Below are 24,182 nucleotides of genomic sequence, written 5' to 3'. Positions count from 1 at the left end.
GGTCGATTGCACTGTTACTTCCTATTGATTGTTCTCTTTCCGTCGCCTAGACATCACCACTGATCTACATGCTTGGTCGCCGACGGTGACATCAATGTCGACGCTAGATCATATCATTCATTTGTTCACATTTGATTCAAAGTTAATTCACTTCAACCTTATATATATTCACTGTTAATTCACATTTGGCTAACGTTCAATTCACCTCAACATTTGATTCCCTGTCGCCTTTTAACGCTTGATTCACTTTAATTGACATTAATATTTTAATCACTGTTCATTCACGCTTGATTCGCCTTTATTTCACTTTAATTCACATAATTCACCTCCAATTTCTTTTAATCCAACTTAATTCAAATTTGTTTCACCATATGCACTAACCCTCGCATCTAATCATTTGGCATACACTTATTACATTAACACCCCACCCCATCCTCCCGGCCTCTGTCTGTCAGTCACCCCTGCTTTTTTTTTTCTACCGCTATTCTAAACGTCTCTTACTTGTATGTATCAACCGCTGACCAGTTAATACTATTCTTCCATCGACATTGAAACCCAGAGCTTCTGAAAGATTCACACGTTCAACGGGTATTCGTTGGCTGATTATCCTGGCGACCCATTACAACATGTGCCGACGGTTTTCCGAACTTTTCGCAGACACATGGACCAAACGTGCCACTTCGTGGTGAGCCACTGTGGCGGGTTTTTTTTCTGTTGCCAGCGCTGGTTGTTCTTGGCACACAAGAAGAGCGAATGTGCACGCGCAACCGTACCATCGTTTTGCTCTTGCACACCGCCCGCGCGGCGTGGTCGATGTATGCGATGGCGTCACGGCACAGAAACGACGTATACGGTTGCATCCTCGGACGTGCGTGTCGGCTGCAGTCAAAGTTCGGCTCGCACGAACGCGGTCGGTCGCAGCGGTATCGGGTGCCCGAGGACGGACAACTCTCGCCTTACACCGACGAGAACGGTCGCGGGAGCCTGTTCTCACGAGGAGCTTCCACCGCCTTCGACCGAGCGCCCTCGTGGTAGTACGTATGTATGTACTAGCATACAGACAGCGCAGCGCGAAAATTAGGCAATAGGAGGTTTTCACTTACCGCAATCCTCTCCGTCCGGGAGGCGTCAGATGCGCAAACGTATAGACGATGCGTCGCGGAAGCGGGGACAGGAGGAAGCGAATCGTGAGATTGGCGTGCCGTTGGCAAAAAACACAAATTGACAGAAACGCAGGACGGGCTAAGAAAAAGAAAATGAGAAGAAGAAAGGAAAGGAGCGGATAAACCTTATTCTGAAAGGTATATCGACTGGACGTGTCACATGTATGACGCATGTCCGACTCGCATGTCTTACGAATCGAACACACACGCACGCACGCGTCGTCGGCGCTTGTAATCGCACGCTCGCAAACCGAACATCGAGCACGTGTTGCGTGATTTGTATTGTACGCACGGCAGCACGCTGAGTCCTCGGCTCTGCAGTTTCCCGACACCATATAGCATACGCAGCTGTCTGGTGCTTGGGATCACAACGGGATTTTCCTGGTCACATTAATCGACACAGCTAAATCAGCAATTCGATCAGTGAAGAAGGAGAAGAATGCATCCTGAAAAAAAAAAAAATGAAGCGAAGCTAAACATTAGGATTTGACTTGGGTGTTCACAGGGCATAATATGACATCTTTCACTGGTCGATCTGGAGTGGCCGCGGAAGTCCAGGAGCAAGTAGTCGGATTACATCAATCCGAATCTGGCAGCGAAGAACGAAAGTGCTCCGATACTACTGAATGTTGCATTCGAAGACTTCGCACAAACTGGTTCTGAAGATGACATCCAACTTCCGCTTTGTACGTTTCCCCGTACAAAGGACAGCTGGGCGTCTCAGGCGCCCATTGGAAACGGCTGGCTACCTGCGTCCACACAGCTTCTGCGGACGCCCAACTATAAATATATTACTAGTTCTAGTCTAGTCTAACGTAAAACTAAAATATTACGTAGAAAGAGAATAAGGCATGCTTCTCAAAATCCGTGCTTCGGTGGCGGAGCAAGTGCCGAGAGGGGCGATCTGGCGTGGAGCGAGTTAATCCCGGTAGAAAGCGCGGAAACGCTCATTATCGACCACCAAAGAGATGCACCCATTACTGGTGTGCTTACTCTCGCTTGTGCAGCAAGAAATTAGACATTACTCTTGCTGATGCAAGATTTCTACTCCAAGAACAGTATACTTCATTTCCTACGCCCCTACTGAAGTGCCCAAGGGCTATAGGAGACATTGCACCATTGTTCGCAGAACCAACGAAGTATTACTACACGGACGAAAACTCTTCAATCCCCACGAAATTTCGGAATCACAAGCAGATGTCTGATTCGTGTCTTTTCTTCCTGTGTGCGTCGTGTTGATTTTTGCGCTGTTTACTCCCACAGATGTCTGAATCGTTTCGTTGTCCGCTGAGTTCATCTGTCTTCTCTGTTTGACACGGCAACATTGTCTGCTGGCTAACGTGGATAGCAAAAAAAAAAGAAAAAAAGAAAAGGATAACTGTCCCGACATTGCCTGGCTCGTGCACACTGGTCGCACACCGTCGCTCCTGCCGCACGCAAGCTGCGTGAAGCCGCGCCCGAGTGGTGACGTACGCTCCCCGCGGGCGACCGGGGAGGGCGGCGGTCGGTTTCTGGCGTTTCCGTTCAGCTCAGGGACCCGACCTCCGCGGCAAACGGGAGGGAGCCGGCATCTTCAAGAAAAAAGTTTCGATCCTCGCAGGGGCCCCGGTCGCCCTCGGCAGGAAGAAAGGGGAGAGGTAGACCGCGAATACCACCGCTCCCCGGGCGGCTGCTTCTTCGGAGAAAACGCCTGCAAGGAGAGAGAGAAGAAAAACTGAAAATAATAATAAAGGCCGCGAACGCAACAGAGCCATGCCATCCAGAGAGCGGAGCCGCTTCTCAGTGGAGGGCCCCGGGGCCGTTACTCATCTTTCTCGTTATTTTCCCCTTCGCCGCCGCAACGCGACCCTCTCGCCCCCGCGGTCTGTTTCGCTAAGAGCCTTTTCTGAAGGGTCACTGCCAGAACGCGCGGCCGGGCCCGTCTGTCATACGCACCGCGGCCGTCGCACGCGCTCCGCAGAAGATGGGGGCCCACCTCTGTGTGTGTGCCGCCGCCGGATTTCGACGCCACCAGCACTCCTCGCATACGCGGCGGCGCTGCCTGCTTTCTCACTTCGCGCTCCTCGAGGAAATTTTGCCAGGGAAAAAAAAAAAGATGACAGAAATCTCCGAGACGAGAACAACGACGTTGCAAGCCCGCGCGAGAAGCGACGTGAGAATAATTAATGAATCCGCCCACTGACACGACAGGTATACGTATACATATTTCCGAAACGAGGAGAGAGGGAGAGACGGAGTGCTTGCTCGCGAAGAGCAGAACCGCGCGCGGTTTTTGCTCGCATGGGCCTAGCCATTAGCGAGCAGCCGAGGAAAGCGGTGGCGGAGAATCGAGCTCGCGTGAGATTACGAGAGTGCGCTGATGAGTGCCGCAGAACGAGCGCAGCTCGTTTCGCACTGCGTAGAACAACGTTGCAAAGTGGACAGGGGCTTCATGCGTGCCTCGCGAGCGGTGCTCCGTCCGTTTCCCATTGCGAGCGCGTTGTTCTGTGGTTTGCGCAGTAAGCGAGTTAGTTTTTTTTTTCTTTTGTACAACGATTAATCAAGGGTCCCGGTGCAATCTCCGACTATGGGACCCTTGTTTGCATATCATTTAATGTAACTTATTGTGTGAATGAACAATGATAAACTGAAACGAGAGAACATTTACAAGGAACACCGTAATGCTGACACTTCGTGAACGAAAAGAACATCCGAGAGAAGCGCAAGAGAGAAACGAGACGAAACAAGAGAGAAAACGAAAACGAAAAGAGTTCGTCACGCTGTAAATGCATGTTTACTCCCTTTAAGCGAGACGCGCAGATTTGCTCTTATCTGTAAAGACTGTAGATCAGTACCCATACATAAAAAAAATCTTACGCAGATATTATTTAATATATAAATCTTGTTAGAATAACCGATAATCTCTCATAGACGCAGAACAAAATAAGTGCTTGCCTTCAGTACGCAATGACTGAGAGCGTGCTTTTCACTCGTTGGTTATTTTCCGAGCCAGGCTTTTCTTGTTCGTTTGACCTTTAAGAAAGAAATGTATAAAGTTAAAACGGTTCAGTTAAAGAAGAGTGATCCCGGTTAACATGCACACTCTGCGAGAGGGAGAAGGACGGGATATCCAAAAAGGAAGGAGGCCATACGCCACAGTCAGCAGCCTTTAGGGTGCATCGCGTCGATGCATAGCAACCAGTACCTACTAAAAGCGACAGTATGCCAGTTTTTCCCATTCTTCCCTTACAACTGCTGTTATTTCGAGATGCAGCCGCGCAGCCTTCGCGACATTTTAGTACCTTCGGGCACTGGCCGAGGCCGTGACAAATGTGTGCGTCTGAGAGGTTGGTATCATGTGCGATGCCCAGTACTCCTCCTCCGTTGTGGTAACAGTATATAACACAGATAGTCCGGCTTAACACAATGATTATTTCCCTCGCCTATACACGATTGCTCCAGATAAGTCCACATGCATGTTTTCAAAATGACAGCGTTGCAACGCGTCCAGAAAAAAGAAACTGCGTCGAGCTGTTGTGGTAAGAGGCATAAAGAAGAGCGAGGAGGGATTTATTAATCAGGGCTATAGCTGTGATAGTCTATCGTCTACGGGACGAATAGGGATAAAAAGATGAAGATCACAGAATAAAAGGTAGAACTGCGCGTATGTCTGCATGCACAGTTATCTGGTAATGCAGAGATAAGTGGACAGCGCGACCATCACAAACAGTCATATACGGCTAGTCCTGACTCCTGGTAGCATTCTTTCTTGGTGCAAGAAGATCGCGCGAGCTGAGTGTTGACGTGCGACTCTAGTGGGAACCGGGCAGCAAGCCGATGGCGCGAGGCCGCGACAATCGCTAAGGTTTGAGCCCGTCCTGACAGCGGTGACCTGAAAAACACCAGTCTTGGATTTATTCTAGCATTATTTTCTTCTCTTTCAGTTCATTTCGGGCCGGCCCTGGATGAGGTGCATCAGTTTTGCTGTTCGCGTCTGTTCCCTTTCATACTGGCGACTTTTGCGAACTGGACGCCCTCCGCAGGAAACAAGAAACGAAGATGCGGCGAGTGTCTGGATTGCTTCTGCCGCCTCGTCGAGGCTAAGAAAATACAAAGCAGCAGCGAGTGGAAACCGGACGCTCTGTTTCGTGTCTCCCATAAGCTGTTAAACACCGAACAAAAACTGCTAGCAAGAGAGTCAAGGAAAACTGGAGTCGGTCGTTCACTCTCTTTTGCGCCATTTGCTTTTCTTACGCCGCCGGTCTCGCGCCTTTCTTTTTTCTCACAAAAAAAAAAAAAGCTCTTCATATGTCTTGATAAGCTCTGACACTAAATGTGCGATGCTGCGGGCGATTGAAGCGAACGTCTTTGTTCTTATACACCAACTCACGAAAAGAAAGGCCGCTGAATTTACGCTGCGACAGCGGTACGTGACGGTACGCAGTATTTTTGCCAACTTACACAGCAGACGCGAAAGGAGAATTCGAACATCGCGTTCGCAGCGTAAAAACCTGCTTTACGCTATACTTAGCAGCCGTAAAACGTGCACACTCCTTGCAAGACTATATAGCGTCACGTACCTTCGGTTTGTGGCAGCGCTGCAGCCATCGTTCATAATTAAGAAACTTAAGCGCTTTTCGAGGCTGCTGGGCGGCAAGGAAAGATAACAGCGATGTTGTCAAATCGCGGTAAATTCTCCATATAATTCTGGGAAACACCAGCAGTCTGAGGAGAAAAGGGATTTTCCCCATATAAAATCTGGGATTTTTTTTTAACGTCGGGAAGGTTCTTTTGTCCTTTATTTTTTGTTCAGAGCAACTTATTTTTTGTTCAGAGCAACAACAGTGACATTAAAGGGGTACTGACACGAATATTTCCAGTTGTCGCTTTTTTTTTTGCGTCAAATGAAAGGTCAGGCCCTCAAGAGCCTAGAAAAGGTAGTGCTAAGCGCGAGTGCGCCCTGAAAAAGTAATTACAGTATGCTTTTAAAAGCTAGTTTCGGTTCCTACTGTACCCTGACGTCACAACACGGTATGAGCTTCTCGTCACGTGCTCACGCAATATTTGGTGACGTTTCCGCGGCTGCTCCGCACCGTGGCTCCGTTGGTGACGCACAAGCGGTCATTTTGGAAGTTTTGATGACGCACAGGCGGCCATCTTGGAAGTTTTGGCACCTAACGTCATCACAACTAGCCAGACTGCTGCGTGAAGTCACCAGAATTTGTACTGTAGCCTGACGTCAAGCTACTGTCGATGTCAGTAGGTGCGCCATGGAAAAATTGACTTTAATATCAAATTAAAATATCTTATCAACATTTGCCGCTTCACACTTGCTCAGAGCCGTCTCTGCATACAGGAGATTTGCATGGCAGAGTAAATTCGCCTTCGAAAAAAGGTGTCAGTACCTCTTTAGTAGCTGTTTTTTTTAGTGTTAAATTTAATTCAAGTCAGTTCGGTATGCTTGAATATCCTTGCAGACGTTGTTTGCATAGTTTCGAAATGCGGGCGTCGTGTGTGTGGCCCCAGGTTCGGTTTCGTTTGCGGAGGCTGGCTAAAAGGACTGTTACGCAGAGGTCACGTAATCGGACTCACGTAATCAGCTTAATGATGGTCGCAGCGGAGGTAAATTAAAAACATCCAAAGAAAAACAAAGCGGGCTGCCAGGTCGTTCGTGAAGCGGTTGACTTGCTCCTGCAGGAAAGGCGGCGATTATTGGAACTTCGTACGTGTTTGTTCCATAGGCGAGTGTTTGCAAAAACATGCACCAGCATCAAAAACACGAACGTCTTTCGTTTTCGCAGCCGCGTACGGTGCTTGAAACATGCTTACGTGGAGCGGGAAATTTAGCTGCTCATTTACAGATTGCTTGCTGGATAGAGGTAATACGGTATTTGGAAGCGTAAAAGGCTGGCAACAGCGATTTATGTCTGAAGAGCTTATGTGTGATCACGCTTGTTGGTTATTTGTTTGTCCAATGCGCTTTAATCTTCAGAAGGGATTTGGAGGTACTTTGAAATTGATTTTTCTTTAGAAACAAATATCGAATCTTACGAACAACTTTGTTCAGTGTTTTAGAATTTCTTTGCGAATAAATTTGTTCATGCGGGAAAGGAAATGGGAAGTATTTTTTCTCGAAACCTTGGGCTGACACTGGAGGACAAGCAGGCGTATATACTGCATTTATTACTGTCTCGAAGGTGTACAACTTGGAGTTTTGCCGCTACTATGACGGTAACTTTTTCTAGAGTGGATCTGAGAATTTACGAAAGCGTATAAATGTCCATTGCTTACAATGAGTAAGTTTTGTTTATTATTGTGTCCCCGCAATGGACACACCTGTATACTTGTAGTAAAAGCTATATACGTATTACATAGCCATTTCCATCTTTGGAACATCGCACATATCATACGTACGGACGCTTGTTCCTTCTCTCGCGGTAACACTGAAAATCCGTAAGCGTACGTAAGGGCTACACTGGCATAGAGATTAAGCAGAGGTAACGAGTTTGCTACGAAAAAAGCATCGCAGCATCCCTTGTAATCACCGCTACATTGGTCATGACATGACGAATACGCTGGTTTTCGTCAGATCGCCAACGCAGGACAGCATTTTACTTAACAAGAACTTGGGCTCTCATAGCCTGGCTACCTCTCTTCTGCAGCGAAATAGCGCAGGTGTTTACCTTAAGAGAGGTACTTGCAGTGTCCACTGTCGGATATGTCGCTTCCTCCCTATATCTCAACAACCGGTACTTCAGTCACAAGCGAACAAGTGAAAACAGGGCATGAAAAAAAAAAGATATTCTTTTTAGAAACTTCTTTCCTAAGCGATGTTCCGACAGATACGGATGTGATGGCGGGTCGCGGCGTGGCGCCAGAGAATAGCAAGTATATATAAACGGCACGACAGACGTGAGCCACGTTGCCGAGGAACGCATAGGAAATCGCAATTCGCATTGCAGCATTCCCCAGCTGTGCACGCCGCAGAAGAGACCAGCCCCACCTGGCCCGTCTCCAGCCGGCTGCTGTCTTCCGCAGCCGATATATGGTGAGCGGTGAGCCAGTGACAAGACATTACCGCATCCGACAGCGAGAGCGCGGGCTCCCCTGATGGATGGCGCATTTATTCGAGTGACGATGGTCGCCGATCTTGCGGCGGCCACTCGATCCGATAAGTGTGCTCTTCGCAAAGACACGGAAAAGTCCTTTTCCGGGCCCTGCCCGGCCTTGTACGGTGCGGCAAGGAGAGGGTGCATCGACCGTGGTCGCGGAGTGACGCGTGGGCCGCAACCCGAGATTGGACGGTGCGTGCGCGCCCAAGACGCGGCCGCGACGCTTTCGATCCGCCGCCACCGTAAAAGAAGCCTTGGTGAGGGTGACAACGACGCCGAACAGCCAAAACATATACGCTACCGTAATAAAGCGCCAGAGGCGTGCAGGGAAGTGTGTGTGTGTGTGTGTGTGTGTGTGTGTGTGTGTGTGTGTGTGTGTGTGTGTGTGTGTGTGTGTGTGTGTGTGTGTGTGTGTGTGTGTGTGTGTGTGTGTGTGTGTGTGTGTGTGTGTGTGTGTGTGTGTGTGCAGAAAAAAGAAGAAGCGGGGAGAGGGAGGTGGGGGGTTGACTTAAAGAAATAGCGCAATTTTACGTCGTTGCCATAGAGCAGCGGAGATCGATACAGAGCAAAATCCGATCTGTGAGCCCTAGTGCTTGCTTGTGTTTTGGCTTTTCGTACATTACCTCTTCGATTTTCCCGTATACGCCTGGTCTTCCCGATCCTTGTCTTAAGTTTACTGTTATTATTTTTTTACTTGCAACCGGGTGTCTGCTCTGTGCGCGGCTTTCGCGCACGTAAGTCAACGCTGTCAACCGCGCGCGCAGGCTGCTCAAACGCTCGGACTGCGGCCTCATCTCGAATGCGCTCCTATCGCCACTGCTTCCTTGCGTCACACGGAGCTGGCAGCGCGGCAAAATAAAGCAGCAGCTCGAAGACGACACCACATGCCACCGGCTGCACCTTTTCGTCGGGACGCTTTTAAAGATAGATGCATGCGAATGGCGGCGTTCAGAAAAGAAGCGAGAAACAAACAAGGAAAGAAAGAAAAAGTTACCGTATACAGGCTATTGGGCTCTTGGCGAATTGGTAGTAAGCCATCCTGACCACCTTTATATTCGATCCGCTCCTTGAAGAAATGCGATGCACCGACTATCGCAGTGGCCGTTTTCGTTGGTCTTTGCCAATCCCTTTGTCCTGCGTGAATTGCATATTGATTCTATGGATGAAAACAATTGCAGCCACCTAGAGCACGCATCGTTTAATTAGCCATATACAGCGCATTATGGCTGATTAGCATGTGGTTTGCTTGGTCAGTTATAATGACAAGAAAAAAAACAAGTCTTTCACGAGTGCGTTCGTTAGACGCCTGCACATCAGTGCTTTAGCATTACAAGCCCCATTACGAGCGAAGAGCGTGAGAAGAGCATGCATCGTGAGAAAAGTGCTCCTCGAAGCAACGCCAGGCGATCAGTTCATAGAAATACGCGTTCTTGCAAAAGGGTAAAAATAGAAAAAGGCTGCGCAATGCCCTACGTCCTGGTTATAAGTTCCACTCGTGTATATGGCCAAGGAAGAACGAGCGCGTTCGAAAACATGCTCTTTGAAAACGCACCTTCGATCAGGATATGGCCTATTCGTATTGTGGGGTCTTGGAGGCATCCATTCTAGATTATTTATTCCACTCGTGTTAAGTAACATAAACATATATATTTTCCTCTTCGTAAACGGGAAACCTATGTGAGTTTCTTCGCAATCATATACAAACACTTTTTCGTGAAGTCGCAGATGAATGCGCGCAACGAACCAAGCTTACTAATTTTGAGATGCACTTTCGTTGGAGGCGAAAATGCTTGAGGCCCGTGTGCTTAGATTTAGGTGCACGTTAAAGAACCCCAGGTGGTCGAAATTTCCCGAGCCCTCCACTACGGCGTCTCTCATATATAATCATATAGTGGTTTTGGGACGTTAAACCCCAACAATTATTATTATTTATTTCGAGATGTTCATTACCTTCGCACATTCTTTCGTTGCCGGAACCCAAAGCATACACATGTGAACACGAGAATTCTGTGCACGTTGGATTATTTTTTTTTTTTTTCAATTCGATGCGCGCATGGTCATCAAAGTTTCGTCGTAAGGATTTCTTCACCCAGAATGGACTTGCTTTCACATGTAGGCTACTGCACGTGAGCGTTTCAGGACAAATTTCTGTCATAACTACACATAGATATTTATCTTCTGACGCAGATGTCAGTGGTACACCGTCTATCAGATAAGTAATAGTAAAATAGCGTTTCTTCTGTAAAACTAATCGAGTTGCCGTTCGAAGTATTCGAGCTCATGTGTCATGCATTGCACCATGTCACATTTGAGTGTAGCATCAGTTTGTTTTTGTGGATGTCCTGCATCATTCGCCCAATTGACGTCACGATAAATACAACAATCACGCTTGTACGACCGGACCCGACTCGAAATGTTTTTGGCCAGACCAATGATATAGATAAAGAACAGAAGCGGCCCCAGAATAGATTTCTTGCGATATCCAGGTAAAGAGAGGGACTGGAGATGATGTTACACGGTTCGCAGTTTTCTCCCAAATAAATAACGTGATAGGTAAGCGCGCAGTCAAACGGGAAAGTTTCGTGGGTGCCTATTCCACTGTCCATCGATCATTCTGTATCAAAAACTACGCGCGGTTTAGACGTGCCTAGTAATGAGGTCATATATGCCACCTTACTTCTTAAAACTGTATTCGACAGTTTACCCCTACACGCACTCAATCATTCCGAATAGAACTTGCAGTATAATCGTTACATTATACCAGACCCTCGTGCATTTACATGTAAATGCACTTTGAGTCTTGGATACATGGTTCGAATTACACGCTCACTCCACAATCGTACGGTCGAAAGCAAAGTATAATCAGACACCTGCAGTGGCGTAGCCAGAAATTTTGTTCGAGGGGGCTTCAACCACCTTTTATGCATGTCCGTGCGTATATAAACACACGCAAAATTGAAAATGGGGGGGGGGGGGGGGGGGAAGTAGTTGACCCCCCCCCCCCCTAGCTATGTCAGTGGACACATCAGTACTAGCGTAAAGTTGTATCTTTGCGGCACGGAGCATGTACTACGTTTGACTGCTTTGATCGACAGCTGAGAAAATACGCCATGACACCCATTCAAACCTGACCACACATTTCTCCAGGTGGTAAGCAGAGCAAGTGTCTGTACGCCAAATAAGCTGCTTTTAGACACTTATCGCTCCAAATTGCCACCTGTTTTTCGTCTCGCGTTTCATTTTTGTAAATAAAAAAAGCCGGCAGATCCCACGCATTGTGGGAATCGATGTAATGCGAAGCAGCCAGCAAAGAGCTGCATACATCGTCATGTATGTCATTGAGGAAAATGCGTGTCATGGTTTTCATGTTAACTCTTATTATTTATGTTCGTCACACAGTCACGTCGCGCAAGACCAATTCCGGGGTAGATCAAGCTAGCGAAACGGCCACCAGCGCGCCATGAGCGTGGCACGTAAGTCATGCTGTACATGACATGCGTGTCATGATTTTCATGATAACTCGTGTTATTTATGTTCGTCACACGGTCACGTCGCAAGATACCAATTTTGGTGTGTATCAATCTAGCGAAACGGCCGCCAGCGCCCCATGAGCGTGGCACGTAAGTCATGCTGTGCATGACATGCGTGTCATGATTTTCATGATAACTCGTGTTATTTATGTTCGTCACACGGTCACGTCGTAAGAGACCAATATTGGTACGTGTATATCAAGCTAGCGAAACGGCCGCCAGCGCCCCGTGAGCGTGGCACGTAAGTCATGCTGTACATGACATGCGTGTCATGATTTTCATGATAACTCGTGTTATTTATGTTCGTCACACGGTCACGTCGCAAGATACCAATTTTGGTGTGTATCAATCTAGCGAAACGGCCGCCAGCGCCCCATGAGCGTGGCACGTAAGTCATGCTGTGCATGTCATGCGTGTCATGATTTTCATGATAACTCGTGTTATTTATGTTCGTCACACGGTCACGTCGTAAGAGACCAATATTGGTGTATATCAAGCTAGCGAAACGGCCGCCAGCGCACCATGAGCGTGGCACGTAAGTCATGCTGTACATGACATGCGTGTCATGATTTTCATGATAACTCGTGGTATTTATGTTCGTCACGCGGTCACGTCACAAGATACCAATTTCGGTGCATATCAATCTAGCGAAACGGCCGCCAGCGCCCCATGAGCGTGGCACGTAAGTCATGCTGTACATGACATGCGTGTCATGATTTTCATGATACAGACAGACAGACAGAGGAACTTTATTGTGTCCTGGGACGAGGGTTCCTAAAAACCCGCGGAGGGCATCGCCCGCGAAGGGGTCGGGAGCCAAAGGCTCCCGATCGCTTCACAGGCTCCCTGGACCGCCCGGAGTTGATTCGCAAGATCCGGACTTGCGATGCATAACTCGTGTTATTTATGTTCGTCACACGGTCACGTCGCAAGATACCAATTTTGGTGTGTATCAATCTAGCGAAACGGCCGCTAGCGCCCCATGAGCGTGGCACGTAAGTCATGCTGTGCATGACATGCGTGTCATGATTTTCATGATAACTCGTGTTATTTATGTTCGTCACACGGTCACGTCGTAAGAGACCAATATTGGTGTATATCAAGCTAGCGAAACGGCCGCCAGCGCCCCATGAGCGTGGCACGTAAGTCATGCTGTACATGACATGCGTGTCATGATTTTCATGATAACTCGTGTTATTTATGTTCTTCACACGGTCACGTTGCAAGATACCAATTTCGGTGCATATCAATCTAGCGAAACGGCCGCCAGCGCCCCATGAGCGTGGCACGTAAGTCATACTGTACATGACATGCGTGTCATGATTTTCATGATAACTCGTGTTATTTATGTTCGTCACACGGTCACGTCGCAAGATACCAATTTTGGTGTATATAAAGCTAGCGAAACGGCCGCCAGCGCACCATGAGCGTGTCACGTAAGTCATGCTGTACATGACATGCGTGTCATGATTTTCATGTTAACTCGTGTTATTTATGTTCGTCACACAGTCAGGTCACAAGATACCAATTTTGGTGTATATCAAGCTAGCGAAACGGCCGCCAGCGCACCATGAGCGTAGCATGTAAATCATGCTGTACATGACATTCGTGTCATGATTTTCATGTTATGACTTGTCATTTATGTTCGTCATACAGTCATGTTACGCCATACCAATTTTGGTGCACATTCGATTAACCAAGCGACCAGGAGAACACAAAGTCGTAGGCGGCTAGATAGATAGATAGATAGATAGATAGATAGATAGATAGATAGATAGATAGATAGATAGATAGATAGATAGATAGATAGATAGATAGATAGATAGATAGATAGATAGATACGGTCAAAGTCGCAGAAGTTCGCTAAGAAATGCTTCGCATTTAAAAGACCGGATGTCTGAACGCCAAATGCGGCACGTGGCGGAACGAGAACCGACTGAACGACGAGCGTGTCCTTTGGCGTGCATCCAAAGCTTCGCTGCAAGTTTGCTGTGATTCGCCCCTCACCATCAAAGTTCTGTGTCGGGAAGTGAGGGGCTTGGCTCTCCATGGGCGAAGACAGGCAGCAGCAGCAGGGTTTATGTCTGCCGCCCTTCGACGCTGACGGTGCGTCGACGAAGAGTTTTCCTCGGGGAACGAAATATCGGCGCACGGACAACAGTAGTCGACACAGCAGCGCAAAGAGAAACCTGCGCGACCGCGGCGAAAAGAGAGGCCGAGAGATGGCCTGCGTGCAACACAACACCGTGCCTGCACCCCAGAGGCCTACTTGCCTCCATTAGCCGCGGGAGCTCGTAAAACCGGCACCCAGCGCCGGGGGAACAGCGGCCGGCCTCGCCTGTATCGAAGACGCCACACGGCGGGATGGGCCACGCCGTAAAACGGCATTCCCTTCCGGGCAGCTCGCCGCCGCCGCCGTCTTGGCAGGGAGCAACGAAACAGCGCCCCACGCCATCGCCGCCCCACCGGACGAACGAGGGCCAAAAGTTGCGCGGCGTCTCTGAAAGCGACGCGCATTTCGGCCGTTTGCTCCGTCTTCTCTTTCTTGCTCTTGTAATGTTTCTCGCGCTTTTCCGAGATTGTAGCTACAGGGGATGCCCGTGTTAAGGACTCCTCTCGGCGAGACGACAGTCGTATATATATATATACGGCCAGCCCATCATTCTCAGACGCGCAGGTGCTGTGCTGCCTTTGATCTCTCTTCGAGCCTTCCTGCGCAAGGGTTTTTTTTTCTCCCTGAAGCGAGTCGGGAAAACGAGGGACGCACTCAGCGAAGCAGAGTGCGCAGTTTTCTCGCACTTGCCTGTTGGCGCGTCTCGCTGAAGAGGGCAACATTTCGGATATCGCCGGTTCTTTGGAGGGAAGAAAGAAAATATGTTTTCCCTTTTCCATCAAGACGTCACATCGTCCATTTTGTTTTGCAGGCAGGCTTCGCCTTGCAACATATTTCGAGGGCTCCAGGAGCCGACGCTCATTTCGACCACGTGTACTTGTTCCGTAATTGTGAAAGTCAAAGTGAATTTACTACATCAGATGGTGAAGGAATTGTTCTTCAGGAATGAGTAGAGGCACTGTCCTCTCTGCAATGAAACCTCTGCCCCCGTTGCCCCTCTCCCCCTCCCAACGTTTTGCTCCGGAGTTTCTGGAATTAAGCACATCCAAGCTCCTTCTACGTCACGCCACCTTACGTGGATTCAAAGATCATTCTTACTTACAAAATGTGGCCACTCATGGCGACAGAAGAAAGGCAGACAATGACATGATCGTCAGAAAATACGGCTACGCTGTTATCAGCTTTCATTACGCGAAACCGATCACCTTATACCAAAAAAAAAAAAAGAAAAGGCCTCTTCCTACCTTTGAAACCCAACAACGTGCCTCATGGAACTCATCGTCACAAGCAGCTTGGGAAGGCACGAAACAAATCAGCTTGCTTGGCTTGCGCATTCCACTTTGATCGGAAGGAAACGCAGTGCGGGAGCCATTTGAAAGAAAAGGAGCTCGCGAAGCGTTCTCTTTCCCGGTCATTTAATCGTAACGCACCTGAGCGCACATACATATTCCAAACTGCTTGATAGAATTCTGCGGAGAGCTTCACATCCCGCATCATTTATCCACCGCGCGAATCGACCGTCCGCGGAATGCCAACGGACTGGCCGAGCGCGGTAAGTGCCGGAGTTACCCGAGACGCGGGTTTGTTCCTGGCCGATATTCTGAAATTAAGGCGCAGACGGAGGCAAGCGGAGCGTTTAATTGGGGACGATTCCCCCTCATTACGTTACACCTGCATGGTGTAATGGGAGTCAAGCCGTCTGCTTAGGACAGTGTGATCTTATTACGACTCTGCGAGGACGCCCTGTGCCAGCGCCCGTCTGTCGCATTCTGGGATTTGCATTACTGCTGCATGCACGCTTCCAACCGTGCCTTCCCAATCCCTGCTCTCCCGAAAAGGAAATGAGGCGAACTAAGGCGCATGCTACTCTCAGAAGTTAGTCGGCTCATTCGTACCCCTAATTGCCGACATGCCAACAGTGAAAGCACAGTATCGTCGAGAAGAGAGACTTTCGTTTCGCTCGGGTGACACACACACACACACACACACACACACACACACACACACACACACACACACACACACACACACACACACACACACACACACACACGCACGCACACACACAATCACACACACACGCACACACACACACCCACACAAGAGAAAGGTAAATGGATGTAAGGGCATGGATAGGGTTGGACGATGATGATGGCGCATTCCTGTTCCGTTTTCATTTTGCCTGTTTTTGCTTCGAAAGTTACAGTTGGATATGAAACGACTTGCCGCGCGCACAGTTGCAGCCGTCAAAGGCGGCCGTCGCGCGAGGCGACACACTCGCAACTCCTCTCCCCCCTCTTCGGCCTTTGAGCTCATGGAGACGAAGTGGATGAGCCGCAGCAAGGAAATGCCCTCCGGAGGAAATTGCGCGCGCACCGCGGGGCCATTACCCCTCGGGCTGGAGCACCCCTTCGGGCACGGGCGCGCACACGCCGAAACCGCGCGCGCTCGGGGCACAGCGCTGCGAAGATGAGCCGTGCGCCGGCGCCCGTTTGTGCGTGCGACGCGGCCCGCACCGACAACAGCGGGCCCGAATGGTCCCCGAACAGGAGATGTGCGCACGTTTGAATCCACCACGATAGGGCGCGTGCAGCAAGCACTATACCGTCATTCATACACTCCCCAAGGGGCAACTGAGCCCCGGAAAGGCGTATCCGCCTTGATACGGAAGGGTCCCCCTTGTTTTCTCTGTATTTCCGCCCCCTCTCTATTTTAAAGAGGGGGTCGAACGAAGCTGCAGAATAATAAGTAAAATGAGAAAAACGGGCGCCCGGGGCGGGGAACAAAGCGCGTATAATACGCGAGACGGTGCGCCGGGCAGCATCCCCTCTGGCGCTGGGGCCGCGTCTTTTCTCGAAGAGGGCCCGAAAAGAAGCGGCTCGGGGGCAGTGAATGGAAAAAGAGGGAGGGAACAGCAGAGGGCAAGCAGCGGGCGAAACGGTTCTTTCTCTTGCAGCGGCCCTCCTGATCGAGCTATAAAACAGAAGCCGACTAAATCAAACGCTCCCCCCGCGCCGTCCCGGCTTACGCTTCTCTATCGCTCTTTTATCTGCGCCCAGGCTCGGGTTCGGTTGGCCCCGCGGCTCAGGAGAGAGGAAACTCGGGAGTTTACGACCCGAGAGAGCTAAAATAGCTGAGCCCGCCGTCGATGGTCTTCGTCAGTTCGCTCGCAAACAAGTTTCTCGAAGGGATCCTGCATATATAGGCCTAGTACTTGAAAAAAAAAAAGTAATGATAAAAATTAAGCAAGAAAAACTTGTACAAAGGGAGATGGGGGCTTCTGTCGGCAGGGCGCTCGATAGGGTGCCACGGAAACGGCCGAGGACACGCGCACTGCGCGATATAACAACGCTTCCGCACGGCTGCTTTTGTGAACTCGGGCGGCACTAAAAATGTGCGCGTCACCGGAGCTGTATAGGCAAAAAGCTGCACTTTCATTTTTTTTTTCTTTTCTTCTCCCCCACATGGCGATCCGGTCCATGCTTCGGTGTGTGGGTCTCACAAGGTTAACCAAATCGCACTTCAAAAGTTGTTTCGATGGTTAATTTTACACTAACCGATGGTAATCGGCTTAATAAAAAAGCTCTTACCCTCTACTAACTTGAAGGAAGCGGAACAGCAGTTAAACACTTTTTTTATTCTACACGAACCAAAAAATTAATTGCTTAACAATGCGGTCTGTAGGACACCGCAGTGAATAACAAATAAGCACCCGATTTTTGAAGCAGTTTTCATTGTACTAGTCCTGAAAAGGGACCTCGCAAGCTGAGCTACTTACCGCAGCAACGGCTTACGAGAATATTCAGTTGGCATCATTAAAACTGAGAACTCACCACGAACTTGGAGGTGGCACATCTTTCGGTGAAAGGCGAGTCGTGCTTACCGCAGATGGCTATGAGCATGTACTACTCCTGGGTTCCGTTCCTTCTGATTACTAGATTTTTTTTTTTTTTCAATTTTAAGATGCTGTAATATATCCATACTATATGTTGCATACAAAGATGTCATACTATGGTTGCATATATACGCCTCATGCAAGGCATGTAAGCAATGCTTAAAGAAATAATTAACATGAATGTGAAGTGCGCACAAGAAGTGAGAAGGCGGCAACGTTAACAGCTTAATTCATATAAAGGCTTGACTCCCGCTATGAAGCCCTACCCCCTTCCCGTCGTCAACAAGTTCGGAAGGGGGACAGGGGGGGGGGGGGGGGGGCAGGGCACCCTTATTTTTTTCTCTTATGACTGACACATGCAAAAGCGATGGGGATAAAGGTCGGCAAGATGCGGCTATGTTCTCGGCAGCTGACGCATAATTCAAAGTTCATCCCTTCGCTCACCTTTGTTCGCAACACCTGGCGCCTCTTGAAGTCTCGGCCACGCAAGAAAACGCTCCTGTCACCTTAAGCACCGTGTATTGAATCATACGGATATATAGTGACTGCCGCGCCACTGCGGAATTACCGGCAACGCCAAGGCAAATGCAACTGTGCGCTCCGCTCACCAAAGCTAGTGCGCACCAATACAGCCGTCGAGAACCAATGCTGCGCGACAACCTTATATACCCACTTATATCATCGCGATTCGACACTGTCATTCGCAGGATTTCGGGTAACAATCGACGGTTCGACCTCGACCTGCGACTTCTCTTGCCTTGCGGATCTTCCCCTCGTTAGTGTACCGCCTGTGGTTGGGCGTAGCCATTCATGAAGAGCTTTTCATTCCTCATACTGAAATGGAAAAGCGCAGTATGGCACTATTGCGTATGAGGTGAAACTATAGAGTATCTATACATGAAGAGCCGTCGTCTAATATGTAAGCGGTATGCCCTACGTACTAGTCTTCGCCACTAAGACGTGACCGTTTTCAGAATCAAAGATCCCAGCTGGGACTTTACTGGCCGCAGACCTCTGGTATGAACAAGGCCACTAAAGCGCTATTCCGCTTCTTTTCTTGAAGATAACTGGACTGCAAGAGCGCTTGTCCGTGTACGGGCGAGCGCCACACTCTCCATTCCCTTTCATTCCCATTTGCCGTTCACCATAACCGGGCACACCCTTGGTTAACCTCCCTGCCCTCTGTCACTAACCAAAGGAAATTTTATTCGCAATAAAGTAGCATGTAAATTAAAACAAACACCCAGTGTGATAGATCAGAATGTCGCGACGTACCGTTGATCACTCTCAGTGGCGTAGGCAGAAATTTCTTTCGGGGGGGGGGCACCTCCTTGATCCGACATGGGGTCTGGCCAGATAAGTGTGGTCGAGTGTCATTTTGTGCTCTGTATCCCATGGGAAAAAAATCTACGCCACTGATCATTCTGCAGGGGAATAAATCGTCCAAGTTCTCACGGAGATGTGGCCTCAACGACGCAAAGGCGAGATGTTCGCAAGTTCCGTAACCGATTCATGCATTGTCAAAACTCAGTAAACAACGTGTACCAACCGACTTCAATGAAATGTTCAGGAGCATCAGATTGCTTCCGCAGGAGTCGGGGATCTGGACGATGACAGTGGCACGCAGAAATGTCTAAATACACAGAACAAGTAGTGGTAATTGGTTTCCAGGTGTTTTTTTTTCTGTCACTTTATTCTTTCATGCTGTCAATTGCCAACTCAATAGATATCTCACAGCTCCTGGCTTCACAGAAAAATTTGCAACACATTTCATGCATGCATCTCCTGGCCTTTGTCTACGGTTATTCATATATACGGTTTATCTATACATTGAAACCGGCGCAACTATATTGAGCAATTGGTCCGTACAGTGGTATAGTGGTCACTGTCTCGGCTGCAATTTTCGAATTTTGTTACCAATGCCTTCCAAATGATGCTCGGTACGTTTCACTCTCTCTCCCTCTCTCTCTATGCCGTAAAACCATCGTAGCTGAGTCGTGACTGAACACGGGCTTGCACTCCAACGTACATATACTCGCGACTACGACGCGCTGACTGCATGCGCCGCGTCTGCCGGATGCCTCAAAAGAATCTGGCCGCCGATCATCGCGGCCGCTCAGTCAGCGGCTGGTCTGCGTCCCTTATTTTCCCCGGCAGCGTCGCCTCAAGTCGACGACAACTGGACCGTTTCAGCGGCCGCAAAAAAGGCAGCCCGCCTCTCGACGCCAGGCCCCGCGTCGGCATTCGCGGCGTCCTCCTGTGTGTTGCCTCATGTGCGGCCCTTGATCTTTGCCGCCGACGGTGCGGCGCAAAGGGAGCAGCGGCGACGAGGAGGAGGCTTATCTCGCTCTCGAGTTCTGGTGGGGGCACGCCGGAGAAGGGCCTTCTCGTCTTCGACAACAGGCCTCCCTATCTCCGAGAGCGGACTCCGCTGCCACTAGAGCGATAGGCCGCACTCGAACGTCACTCGCTGCGTCGTGCAGTGTACGTTGCCACGTTCGCGCGAAGGAGGAAGAAAAAAGAAGAAAGCAGTTAACTAAGTACCAGAAACCCGCAAGAAATTACGCCCACAAGACACGTGAACTGCGTGCCGTCAACTGAGCTCAGGGTCGGTCGTTCATGTCCGCCGATGGGCGCACACGCGATGTCACGCGAGATTAAGCTGAAGTGCATGTGTGCGAACGCCACCAAAAGCAAAAGTTTTGTAGAACGGAAACGAACGGTGCAAGCCGGCACCTACGCGAGCAGCTTGGTGGGGCATAGCCGAGAGCACGCTTGTGAAGAACTCGGGCTATCCTTACACCATATCTGTCGGAGCGGGAATCCCGGATTGCCGAGGAAGAACTCAGCTGTAGCGCGGCTATTTACACCGAGTTTCGAACGTGGGACACACGATAAGTACGTAAGGAATCACTTGTGATCAATTACCGTTTTTTATTGGGTAACGCCCACTGTAATTTAGTTACCGTCTTCAGTAAACAATTACATGTGACGAGTTACTTCACTGACATGGCAAAATGTAACAGGCGATTCAGCACCGAACACTTTAATTTTCGGTAGGAACTACTGTACATACAGTAGAACACCCACGATCGTGACCATATATACATGCAGCAGCATCGTGGATACGAATGCTCATACAGGCAAATCCCGACGTCTGGTTTGGCCAGACAGCTGCCAGCAGCAAGTTTTCTATTCGGACACGAACTCCAGTGGCTTATTCTTCTAGCTCTTCTAACCCCTCATTCCCCTCCCCACGTGTAGGCTAGCAAGTTGGACATAATAAAGTTAACCTCCCTGCCTCTCCTGTATCCTCTCTCTCTCTCTCTCTCTCTAGTAGCTCAAGCTATAGTCGGATACAACTTAATTAAGAAGTCCAGAGAGGCCCCGCCCAGATGACAGAAGCGCTGCAGCCGATCGCCTCCGCGACTAAAAAAATAGTCGCGCTCAAGCACTCGGCAATGTTCTCCGAAGGCGGGATTACCGGCCGCCCGGCTCATGACGTCATTGTGGAGCGCGTGACCACTGGGGCAGGCTTGTGTTCATCCGCCTTTGAGGTGCAAGTGCCACAGACTTCTAAAACTGTATCCGACTATAGTAGACAACGGGTATGTGCCAACTGTTTATTGCATGAAATCGTCCAACCATCCGTTGTGGTCTGAGTAGCTAAAGAAGAGCTATCACTTTAAATTCCGTCCTTACGTTTCGTTGTCATCACATGGCCACCTCCACAGACCTGCTTATAGTTTAATCTTAACACAGACTAGCCGGCTAGAACTTCACATTTCAGGCCAATCACGCAGTTCTGCCTTCACGATGTCGTATCTGTCTTGTTCCTACTTCGCCAAGGCTGCGTGCTTAAAACCGTTGTTCAAACGACGTTCAAGACGAAACAAACAAACAAAAAATAAACCCCAACAAAATACAAACGAAGCTAGATTTATGGAAGGTACACGACACGACCTAGCTTTCGCGTTCGTGAATATCGGAGCCTGTATAAGACTGTCTAGAAACTGTGACAGATCTCGCGTTCTTTCCACGCAGCTATAACTGCGAGCTAATTCTGGTGCCAGGAAGATCGATTTTTACGACCGTTTGCGCATGTATGAAGGTCCTGAAGTCACGCGGGTAATTTGGCGCTGCGGCTGGGTAAATGGGGAGCGATATAGCTCGCTAGAAAAAAAAAGGGAGAAAAAAAAAAACACTTTCGAAACAACACTGATGGTGGAAACGAGCACAGATAGCGTGAGCGTCGGAGTAAACAAACGCGCCCGTGGCACACGCCTATCTAAAACCACCATCGGAGCTCCGCTATATCGTTGAGTGCGAGTCGGCAGCGGCAACAGCGTGCACAGACAAATCAGCGAAATGCGCCACACGAATGAGTTCCGCTGTGCGACGTCCCTTCACGCCGATTCTGGAAGCTGTGCCCACGCAGCGAAAATGGTTTTTGGTCGTTCTAGAAATGTTTCGTGACAGGGGAGGGGTTTGAGGAGGCGGTCGAAAACGGTGCTTCCTGCGGCTTTGAAGAAAACGTAGAAAATCGTAATAAATAAACTTGAGGCAACGAATTGGGGAAAAGCGAAGGCCGCATCGTGCAGATCACAGGGACTTCCGAGAAGGCGAAGGCGGAAGGAGAGGTAGGCGGGCTCGCCGGGGACGCCAGATGGGGCCAGAGCTGTTGCACCTTCCGGACCTAATTGCGACAGATGGCCTCCAGAAAATGCTTGCCGTCCGCGGGCAGAGAAAGAACGGCCCTGCAAAGAGCAGCCAGTGAAAATGATAAAAGCGGGAGCGACGAACACACAGATGCGCACAAGAGAAGAAAAGAACAACGGTACACAGTGACAGGAAAGAGAGAGCGAAGCCAATATTGGAGCTGCTCCCGCACGCTGTTTCCTGGCAAGAAGACACTTGTTTCCTAGCGACGCCGGGGATAATGACTAATTAAACGCCGACATGGAGCTCCACGGGCTTTATTGCTGCCGCGCTAAAGCCCGCGTTGGCGTCGTCTGGCTGGCTGCCACAACGAGGAAGCCAAACGCCTCGTTTGTTTATAAATCATCAGCTCAAGCTTCCACCGTCGGGATGATGTTTAGATCTTCCTGCCCGCGACGATGAAGAACTCTCGATGAAATGGAGCTCGCTTCGCGAGTGCGCCGGAGACCGTGGCGTAATGCAGTAAACTCTCTGTTTTAGGAACGTCGCTTGAACGAATATTTCGGAATAACGAACTTTCAGAAAATCCCCGGCGGTTTTCCTACGCATTCGCAGCAAAAATTATTTTTCAGTTAGACGAAACGTTCCAGTTGCACGAACTTGATCATTGGACCTAGGCTCATTTTTGAAGTTGGTTCAACGAAGTTTTGCGCTATGCACTGCTGGAAGAGGCAGGTTCAAATCCTATGACTCACGGAGAGGCTGCAGAATGCCTTGGAACGTTGCAAGACTTCGTGTCTCAGCAACAAGCTGTCCCGGAGGAAGTGCACAAATACTCTCTGGACAGCCTGTTCTGTAAAGGCACCAGTGAAAATGATGATTACACTTTTTTCTTTCTTCGAAATGAGACAGGCAGCAACGTAACTATTATGCACTTAGTTCACTTATACTGGTGTCTCGATAAATTTCATTTCACACTTTTGACTCATTGTATGCCGTGCCATAGCTATCTTGTTCCATATTCTATATCGAATATTCAGTTTCGCGAAATTTTCGTTAAGTCAACTATTTTCTTGAGCCCCATTGAAGTTCACTCAAGTAAAAGTTCACTGTATTATACTAACAAGCTATATCTGTGCTCCCTGTAAAAATGAGCGCGGAACTTCGGCGTGGCCGCGTGAGTTTTGGACTGCTCTGTGAGCAAATGAATCTGCACTTCTCGGAATATAATCGATCAGCGTCCTGTTCGATCAGTGTATAAACGATCAGCGTCATTGTAAGGCGCAGCGAGTCGAGCACACGTTAGGTTCAATGCGTCCTGAAACCGTAACGTATGCTTCTGCTATGATATTTGTTAGCGATGCACGCTTGGCGAACTGAGGTAACATGGCTTCAATAAGAGCAGCATCAGGCTATATGACCGCTTCTTTCATTTATGACTTATACTCGTTAATTCTTCAACAGCTTCCGCTTCCTATGTGCATTATCCAGTACAAATTTCAAGTGGTGAGAGGGGGACTGCAGGACATCCCTCCTGAATTCGCGCACGAACCGACATAACCAAATTTTCTAACAAATTAAGGAACTACGCATCAGGACGCGGGTCTCGCGTGAGCACCTTGCTCCTCCTCGGCAAATGACCTCTGCCAATGCTCAATGGGACCATTTCAAGAAACCCCCGCACGAGCACAGAATGGAATTCAATCCTGCGCCCACACTGCATCGTTCGCT

This window comes from Rhipicephalus sanguineus, chromosome 1 (assembly GCF_013339695.2).
Source record: "Rhipicephalus sanguineus isolate Rsan-2018 chromosome 1, BIME_Rsan_1.4, whole genome shotgun sequence".
Taxonomy (NCBI): Eukaryota; Metazoa; Arthropoda; class Arachnida; order Ixodida; family Ixodidae; genus Rhipicephalus; species Rhipicephalus sanguineus.
This window is presented reverse-complemented; position numbering follows the sequence as displayed.